The 10881-nt window shown below is 35.3% G+C and overlaps 1 pseudogene; it reads left to right on the forward strand.

Moving 5' to 3' along the window:
• Positions 1 to 5604: 5604 nt before the first annotated feature.
• LOC122220725 lies at positions 5605 to 6049 on the forward strand (annotated as a pseudogene).
• The last annotated feature ends 4832 nt before the right edge of the window (positions 6050 to 10881 follow it).

Consider the following 10881-nt stretch of genomic DNA (forward strand, 5'->3'; position numbering starts at 1 on the left):
TGGTACAGTGCAGAATAAAATCTTATTAAGTAGATTTTCCCTAAACTACTAAACCATTACCCTTGCCTGAGAGTAATTATGACAACTGTGATATTTAAAAACCTACACAAAGATGGAATCTACCACATTACCCCAATAATACTGGATATATTCTGATAGGATAAATTCTCTGTATTCTCAGGAATTTTATGATTTTTGAGTCAAAATAGGAATCAATAATAGAAAACCTGTATAGCATTGTAACTAGAAGAAAGAACATGGAAATATTAAGTCTTGATCTGCTTAATCAGAACTGTAAATGGAAAAATATAGTGGGGAAATCACTGAAGTCCTTTCATAATATTATTGATCTCTAATGCTTTCTAAAGAGACTTAGTTCCAGTTTCAAATAAGAATCAACTACTTAGAGCTGGGGGTGGGGGCAGAGGGCAGTGGTGGTAACAGAGAATAGGACTACATTAGTTTCATTTGAAAATGAAGAAAGTGGAATTTCAGGTATGCCTTCTCTAGTTAAGTAACTTTCAAAAACTTTAACGTAAAATACCATAAATACCTCTCATGATATATTTGTATTTTATTGGTTTAAATAAATATACTCTTAATAGCTGCTGCTATTTTTAATAACATGCATTTCATTAGCACACATTTGAAAAATCATTCCACATGTATGTTACAAACATTTCAGTACACATATGGAATTCAGAGCACTTTGTATTAACTCTAGTGTTCATAGGTTGGAAGTCACTACTTGCAGGTCTTCAGCAAGGAAATATTTTGCCAAACAAAACTAATCTGAAGTGTCCATTCAACACAAGTTGAGGAGGCATTTTTTAAAATTTGTTTCTTAGCACAAATGAAATAAGTTAGAAGACTTTATTAAATAATGAACAGGTGCTATTATTCAAGGAAGGAGATAAAAGTTTGAAGAGAGGTATGGTGCTTTGTATCATGAATGAATGGAAGAGTGAGAGTCTGGGGGATAACTGGAAAGTAGAAGCAGAAATGTGGGAAGGCTAAATACTACAGCATGGGTGTTGGGAGATCTTATGGATTTGAAGCACAAAAGTACAATTTTGGAAGGAATGCCTAAGGTAGGATTTTCAGCTCAACTATTATACATAATTTTATAAATTATCTACTTACGTTCTTCTGAAATCTTCAGTGTACTGATTATAGAAACTTTGAGCAGAGGGGAATTTTCTAATATAAATGTTCCGATTTGGCAAGAGCAAAAATAAGGTTTCTCTGGGAACAGTCTATAAATGATATCAGATGTGACTGAGTAGAGGTATTTCCATATTCTACTACTTGGTTCTGAGAGTGGAGGCAATGGTTGATATTCATAGACAGCATTGTAACTTGTCACTGATAACTCTCATGGATCTTTTTGCTCTTTTATCAAGGGGATGGGTCAAGTGAAAATAAACATTTCAAAGCCTTAGAGATTCCAAATTAAAGTAGAGGGCTTCATCTCTTTGAGTGTTGTACAAAAATTCAACATTTTCATGCCAAGAAAGATAAATAAAATAGAATTCAACAGTCAAAACTTATGAATTTTAATTTAAAGGAAAAGCCTCTGTTGCAATATACAATAATGTATAAATTTTACCTGATACAAATAAAAAATGCATGCATTTGCACATAAATCTATTATTACCTAAATAAGAGTACATCATTTTGCAGATACCCGTTACCATGGGTAGACATGCAACTCTCCTGTTGTAATCTCAATGTTTCAGGAGAAAAAAAAAATGTTCTCTAAAAGGGCAAAGAACATTTTTTTTTAAATAAGTGTAGTCCTGTATTAGACTGTTTTAAGTTACAACATTAATTCAAGTGAACTTTTTTTTTTGTTTTTTTGACATGTTGTCAAGTTAAAAGATAAAAGATAAACAGAAAGGCTTATATTTACCAGGATGATTTCACCTCACTAAGAAATGTGGATAGATTCTAGAGGTAAATATAAAGAGGAATAAGCCACGATGAGTGATAATAAAGATTAAAGTACAAGTTTGCCGAATCCTAATCCAATGTTTTTTTGTTTTTTGTTTTGTTTTGTTCCTTTTCTCCAAACTTTATTTTAAGAAAACCTTAAAGTTTTTATTGTGGAACTGAGAGTGTCCCAGGATTTATAATCTATCACTTCAGGAATCAGATTCTTTGTAAACTTCCCAAAGTTATTAATTAGTATAACAGAATATGGTAGTATAACAGAATACTGTGTCAGTAAATAGCTGAGATTTACACAGTGCTTTTTAGCTATCAAAAAAACCCCAACTTTTACATGCATATTAGTTTGTGGTCACCATTATGCAGAGTGTGTTCAAACTGTAAAACCAAATCATTCAGAAAGACTCTCCCATATATTCTAAATTTATATGTATCATATACAAAGATTTGCTTTTTGAAATGTTAGATTTTCACTTAAAAACTTCAGTACTCTAGAAAATATCAATTGCCTTTTTAAATCCTTCACCATAAATAACAATTTCCAAATAGTGAGGCTAACTTAGCCCAACAGAGAGAGCCCAATTGCCATAAGTTTGGCATCACTCTATTGATCACTCGCATGTTCATGTATAACTTTTCAAGTACCTATAATGGGCCAACTACAAGGCTAAATATCCAAAATAAAATAGTGAAAACAACACAGTTTATATTCCAAAAAACTTACATAATAGAGGAAAATATAGACAATTAATAGATAACTCAGTACAGTGCAAATGCAAAAGTGCTCTCCTATAGATAAGTAAGGGGTATTTAAGGGGGAACACCGAAAGGGCACTGCTAAGGCAAGTTTACAGGGGCATGGAAGTCTTCCCCAAAGGAAAATATATTTGAACTGAGATCTGAAGAATGAATAGGATAAAGCACAAGAAAGAAAAATATTTCCAGAAGTACAAACAGGAGGTGTAAAAGTATGAAGAAAAGAGGGAAGACGTGACTTGTTCTTGAAAAAATGCAAGTTGTTTACATGAGACCAGGACAGTAATAAGGTAAGAACGCTAGAAAAGTCAACTGCAGAGATGGGATGGGGTCAGGCCATGAGATGAATGGTAGGCAAAGTAAAGACCTTGAACTTCACATACATACATACATACATACATACATAAAAGACATATCACTGCAGGATGCTATTATGCACTGAATTTCCAATGTGACTGTTAGTATTTCAATATATAAATTTTTGGAGGGACACCATTCAACCCACAACAGAGGAACATGATCATCCATAACCTGCTTTACTGAAGTATTCTTTTCACTGAATGTTTCAGATTTACATCTTTAAATAAAGTACTGTAAGCCTTAAAGTACTGTAAGCCTACAGTACTGTAAGTACTGTAAAGTACTTGTGTACCTTTGTACAAATTCTGTACATGCAAAATTCTGCAAAATTCATAGTACAACATTATAAACTTCTCTTTTACTGGAGGTGTGTGCTTTTACTTGATAGTTCATATTGCTTTCTGTGCTTAATTGTCTCTGCAAAAAAACTGTAGCACTCTATAACTTATTAAATCTATGATGCACTTCCATTAAGGAACTTTAATACAGATTGTGGTAAATGTGTGATATAGGTAAAGCTTTCCCTTACTGTTCATTCAATATTTATAATGACCTTTATTCATCTTTTGAACTATCCTTTTTATAATCAGTGAAGAATATGTATGTATTTCATCATCAGCAGAGTTTGACAAAGAACAAGGAAACTAGAATGAGACTCTTACAGGACCCAGCCAGTGAAGTACAAGCTAAATTTAGTTTTCCCTGTGCATAATCAATTTTTAAAACTTTTAGTTATTGTAATTTTGTGACTTAAGTTTATTAATATGGATTGAATTTCATAGGAAAATGTACAATATACAAATAAAATAATTCACTTACTTATAATCTCTATTCAAGATAAACACTACAATGAACACATCTGTTTATTTTCAGTCTTCTAGTCTTCCTACTTCTCATTCTCCTCTTCTTTATGATCATACCCCTACCACATAATTAGCATATTATTTATATCCATTGTTTCCCCCATATACCATTCATCATGAGCGTATACTGATAGCAAATGAATTATAGGAATTAGGGTTTAGCTGAGAGTAACAACAGCAATAGCAACAAAAAAAGGTCTGTCCCATTAAGATTACAATGTTTTCTTAACTGAAAGAAGTTAGTCTGTAATCTATATATGATTTTCCTAGTGTCAGGGACTAGGATCCTTTTATCTTGTTCTCCAGAGAAAGCTTCCATCACCAAGGTTACTTCACAGTCCTAGATGGCTCTGTATCTCTTACCAGTATGTTTGTTAACATGGGAGTTGTCCTCTAAAAATATGTAAAATTTCACTCACTTTCCTCAATTTAAAAATGAACATCCATGTTCACTTAAAAATCTTGCCTAAATGCCAGCCTAGTGTCAGCATTTTGTAACTTACTTTATAAACAACCATGTCTATGTAGCATGATACTATCCTACACTGGGTGTCAATAACTACAACTGTAGGAAGATTCTGCCATTAGTAAGTTTGTGCTAGTAACTGTGAAAGAAATATTCAAAAAATTTCCATATGTAGAGTACATACTTTTTTAATTATTAGAGTTTGGACACCAGAATCTGTATCCATCTAAAATGTATTTTTTACTGAAATATAATGAACAGCTTTATAAAGCACAGTTTTTGAAGTACAATGGCAAAATAACTTTATTAAAGCAGAGGGCCTTTCAATTAGTTTGATACAAAGGCTGTCAAACTTTCACTTTCTCAGTGTTGAAGAACACAGCATTACTAAGGCAAAACTTACTGATTTCTGAAATGGCTAAAATCCTTAACTATATTATTTCTCCAGAGAAAAATAGTAGTTCAAACCAACCATTTCATTTGCTATAAACAATGAATATATCCATGGCTAGTCACATAACCAGTACCCATAGAGTAAATGTAGGGAAAAACATGATGAATTGACATTCAATAAAACTGCTCTAAAAGTAGATATTACACATTCAAATATTTTTCAAGTTTATTTCTAGCACTAATTTATGTGCTAAAAAAATAAAACACCATAATAGCATATCACTACTATTTCTCTGCCTTATTAGACAAGATAAATTGTGTAATCTTCTTTCATAGCACACGGTGAGGTAGAGAGTCATTTAATTACCTGTGAATCAAAGCAATTTAGGTAACTCTTTCTGATCATTATCACAGAGACTCAAGGAACTAAAATGCTCAATAATCGATAGCAACTCAACCTCAAAACAAAGTTAAGCCCTTGCAATTTTCCTGGAATAGGGCTCACTGTTTGACCAAGTAGGATTCCACTGACTCTAGAATCCCTGAGTCTCCTCTCCTCTGACATGGATCATCACTACCCTAGGTACTGCTTTGTGCCTGTTCCTACTCTTAACACATATCGCTTCTTAAGCTTTAAAAGTACCAGAGTGATTAACTGATATGTGTATACTCAATACCTAGAACTATATTTGACATATTCTGGGCACCAAATATATTATTTATAGAAAATTAAAATTTAAAGGCAAGCGCTGCCCAGGTGGGGGGGGGGGGTGCTGGAGCCAGATCCCAAGCCATGCCAACTTGGCCACCACTGCCATGCGCTGGGTCCCCGCGCTGCTGAAGAATGCTGTCCCTGGCAGGAGCCCCCAGGTACATGGAACACTTCAGCAAGTTCTCCCTGTCCCCTGTCGATGAAGCAGTTTCTGGACTTTGGGTCCACAATGCCTGTGAGAAAACCATTCACCTTCCTCAGGCAGGGGAAGCCCCTGTGCCTTGCCATCATGAAGAGATCAACCTGCTTCCTGACAGAGTGCTGAGCACACCCTCGGTGAAGCTGGTTCACAGCTGGTATGTCCAGTCTCCTGGACATCATGGAGTTCCTGGACAAGGACCCCAAGGACAATCGTACCTGCACCAGGTCACTGATGCCCTGATCATCCAGAACCGCTGTGACCAGGTGGTGCTCACCATGGAATATTTACAACTTGTTTTTACAGACCTCCCTTTAGAGCATGCATTAGCTATAGGTGTTTCTTCATGACAGGGTGTCAAAAGACAACTCTATATACTGCTTTAGATAGTGTGCAAATTACACCGCATGTGTTCTAGCTGCGAGAAAGAATAATAGGTTCTTCCTCCAAACAACTAATACAAAGCCCACCATGTTAACAATGAAAAGCCCTGTAAAAAATAAAACTATGGAGAAAAAGGCTATTCTGTTGTTTTGATAGTCACATAACATTTTAACATACTGTGGTCCTGAACTTAAGACATAGTTTTGCCTTGTTTAACCCAAAATCTCTTGTTTATTTGTTTATTAAAAACAACTTCTTTCACATGGAGCCACCCTGTTGTTTTGCAAGACAGAACAGACAAAAACAGAAATAGGAAAATGAAGCAGAGAAATGCATGGCTTCAGCACACCTGATTATTTGAATATATTATTTGAAAGATAGTATTTTATTCTCATGCTCTGAGTTCAGACTCACATTAAAGAATCAATTTGTTCACTGAACTATATAGTCTAGTCCTTTAGAGTCAATTTCTTATAATTATTCTGAAATAGTCTAATTTGGTAATTTTCAAACTGTTAGGAGGTGTCCTGATACCCTTATGATAGTTATGTAAAATTTTAAGAATTATAAAACCCCTAAGAATATACCCATATGTACAAAAATCTTATTGGGTTGCAAATTTCGAAAAGCTTTATTTAAGGGATGTTTTATCATCTACATCTTCATAGAGGGACATAAAGTTGAAAAAGGCCAAATAATTTATCCATGAATATCAGCTGATAAATGGATGAGTGGAAATTCAAACCCAAGACCTTTAAGCCTTTGTCTAATTAATTTTCCCCAGACCACAGCTGCCTCTTGTCTCACATGCCTGAGATTCAACTTTGGTTTTTGTTAGAATTTTTTTTTCAGTGCTTTCTCAAGTTAACCAAATAAAAACAATTTAGATTAACTTTAATAAAAACTATATACAAAAAATATTTGGTAGAGAAAATGCTTAAGTAATCCAATGTCCTTAGAATTCACTAATTTGAGCTATACAGGTCTCATAGCATTTCGTTTGTAAGGGCATCATTTTGTTTTTTTTCTGGAGAATTTGTGGAATAATATTTCAACCAACACTTGTCTTACAATGCTTAGGTAATGGTTCAAGTTGAATAAATGGCACAGATTATTATTGATATGTTAGTGTTGGCCAGTAAAGTTTATCACTGCTGCCACTGGATCAGATAGTATCTAAACACTTCCTTTGGTTTTCTCCAGATACCCTTAACTAAGGCCTTCAAAGACAAAAAAACCCATGTCAATTTTCGATTGTCTATTAGCCTTACATGACTTTTATTTTCACCTTTTCACTGTTTATCTAAGATGACAGAATTAGAATAAATGAGACTTTTGCTAAGAGATCTGGTATACAGAGTCTTCTGGAAAGTTTATAGATTAATGTTCTTTTTGTATTGCTATAAGTAAAAAGGCCACAAGATATGGAGTAAAACCATAGTTCTACCACCACATAATGATTCATGAACTTGTAAACATTCTTTAGCTTCAATGCAGCTTTTTTAAAAAATCTGTATGATAAAGATAACAGTGCTTATTTAAAAGGGTTGCAGTGAGGAAAGAAATTAATGAAATCATGGTTTTAGTCTTTATATGCAGGTATGGTGGTTATGACTAGCATTAGACACTAAATAAGATTTAGTTTCCATGAATCTTTTTATTTTTTTTTTAATTTTTTTTTTAACGTTTATTTATTCTTGAGACAGAGAGAGACAGAGCATGAACGGGGGAGGGTCAGAGAGAGGGAGACACAGAATCCAAAACAGGCTCCAGGCTCTGAGCTGTCAGCACAGAGCCTGACGTGGGGCTTGAACCCACGGACCGCGAGATCATGACCTGAGCCGAAGTTGGCGGCTTAACCGACTGAGCCACCCAGGCACCCCTCCATGAATCTTTTTAAAGCTATCTTCTCTCAAAGTTCTTTGATTATAGGCTACTATAGAAAAAAGTTTTCACCACAATTTTCTTTATAGGTTTGTTGGCTAAATCTCCTGGAACTCACCATATGCTCGAAGTGAGAGGATTTTGGTTAATGCTGTTTCTATATCCAGTGTTATCAGAACAGGCTCAAACAGGGTGGTTATTTTTAGATTAAAAACATACATACAAACTTCACAAAGAGAGGAGAATCTGTTTTATGTTGGATTACACTGGGTTGGTGTTTTTGTTTATAATACCCATCATCTGTGTTTGTTTTGAGGTTAGAGTTAGTCCATGTTGCTGATGATACAGTAATTTGATTACTATTTTATTCAGAAATAACTTGAAACAGTATATTCACTGCCATAAGACTGCTCTATGTTCCACCTATTCATCTGTCTCTCCCAACCCTTAAGAAACTACTGATCTTTTTATTCTCATAACTTTGTCTCTTCCAGAATGTCATAAAGTTGGAATTGTACAGTATGCAGGCTTTTCAGATTGGCTTTTTTCACTAAGTAATATGCATTTAAGGTTCTTTCATGTCTTTTCATGACATCCATTTACTATTAATCGAGAGGTTTCTTTATATTAATAGTGGGTTTCTTATAGATATAACATAGTCTTTTAGCTTTACAATTTTTTCAGGATTCTATTACTATATCCTCTAGTTCAGAGATTCTTTCCTCAGCCATGCAGTCTATTAATAAACCCATCAAAACCATTCTTCACTTCTGTTATAGTGTTTTTGATTACCAAAATCTTTTCTCTTTTATTCTCTCCTAGGATTTCCATCTCTCTGCTTCCTTGCCTGTCTGTTCTTGCATGCTGTCTACTTTATCCATTAGAGCCCTTAAAATATGAATCGTGGTTGTTTTAAATTCCTGGTCTGAGAACCCTAACATCCCTGCCATGCCTGATCCTGACGCCTGCTCTATCTCTTCAAATTGTGTTGTTTTGCCTTTTGATATGCCTTATATTTTTTTTCTTGATAGCCAGACATTATGTAAAGAACTACTGTAAATAATTGTTATAACTAGACTTTTAGATAGAGAGGTGTGGGGTGAGGGGAGTTTTCTACAGTCCTATGATTAGGTCTCCAGTCCTTTATTTTTTTTAATATGAAATTTATTGTCAAATTGGTTTCCACACAACACCCAGTGCTCATCCCAACAGGTGCCCTCCTCAATGCCTATCACCCACTTTCCCCTCCCTCCCACCCCCCCATCAACCCTCAGCTTATTCTCAGTTTTTAAGAGTCTCTTATGGTTTGGCTCCATCCCTCTATAACTTTTTTTTTCTTTTTTTCCTTCCCCTCCACCATGGTCTTCTGTTAACTTTCTCAGGATCCACATAAGAGTGAAAACATATGGTCTCCAGTCTTTTAATGAGGCCTGTGCCTCTGGACTGTGAACTCAAGTCTTTCTTCACCTTAACCTTTTTTTGTTTGTTTGTTTGTTTTTGTTTTTCCTCCCCTTAGGCTAGATAGGATGGCTAGAGTAGGCTGAAGTTGGCATTTTTCTTTCCTCTTATTCAGTTAGACTGATAATTCCCCGGCAGGTTAGGTTTTGATTAACTAGTTTCCCTTGAGGGCAGGCCTTGTTAAGAAAAACAAAGCATTCAGATACATGTATCAACATAGTTACTTTTTCCCTCCCCCTGCCAGAAACTGAAGGAGATTTTCCTCCAATATGTATTGTGGGAAACCAGTTGAGTCTCTGGAGGTAAAACACACACGGTTGTGGGGGTAGAGTGATTGAGTGGGTCCCTGTAGAGTTTTTAACTCTCAGAATTGTCCACACTGAGCCTCCTGTAATTCATCAGTCACAGTTCAGGTTTCTCTCTTCCTGTACTAATTATCAGCTATTTCTACTCACAAGTCTTTTTTACTGTGCTCTCACTGTGTATTCTTTTCTGTGACTCTCCACTACTGGGGACATTGGTGTGCCCTGTGTCCTCCCTTCTCTTATGAATCTACAATTTGTTGCTTTATGTGTTCAGTTTCTTACTTGTTGGAGTAGAGTGGTGACTTCCAAGTAAGGAATCAGAAATCAGAAGTCAGCCCTTTAATAAAATTTTATTCTGGAATAGTTACTGATCTTGTCCAGAGTTCTTAAATGTTTATAAATTTTCATTTCAAGGAATCTACCTTAGGGACTTGATATAAAATGAAGGAAAAAGAAAACATAAAAGAGCTATCATTTTGCTAATTCATCCTTTTACCCTTGTAAGTTTTAAGCGCTACAACATACATACAGGTCTAAGTTCTCAGATACAAAAATAACTGAAGTGAAACCTCTATTGATCGTGAACTCACCAAGTCAGGAACATGGCTTTCCACTCCACTGTTCCTTTAAGGAAAAACAATAACCCTTCACAAAATTGAGCTGCCTACAATGCCTCACTTCAGAACTCTCCCTCATATTTCCATACTCTTCACTCTGGCTCCTTACCTACTTGATTTCAAACTCTTGAATCTGTGTATCAAAAGGCAGTTAGTGTGTGTGTGTGTGTGTGTGTGTGTGTGTGTGTGTGTGTGTTTGTGTGTGTGTTGGGAGTGGGAGGAAGGGCTGCCTAACATCTGTTTTCTTTTCTTTTGGCAATAAAGGCCAATTTCCTTTGGGGGAACTACAAGACATTCTTTGACCACAATCAGGTTGAAGGCTGAAATATTAACCTAGGTGCTATGCTCCTTCGTGGTGTTGAAAATGACCCAGTCTACATAGATCAATTGTTCTTTTTCCCTGGAATCCATCCTTAAACATAGAAAGCTAAGTCAGCATTGTGCTGGGATAAAACTGGAAATTAGTTGTTCCTGTGTTTTTTAACCCAGATCTTGGGTGTCCATGACTATTGATCTTTACTCAGCTGGGTTTTC

Source organism: Panthera leo, chromosome B2 (assembly GCF_018350215.1).
Source record: "Panthera leo isolate Ple1 chromosome B2, P.leo_Ple1_pat1.1, whole genome shotgun sequence".
In the NCBI taxonomy this organism is placed as follows: Eukaryota; Metazoa; Chordata; class Mammalia; order Carnivora; family Felidae; genus Panthera; species Panthera leo.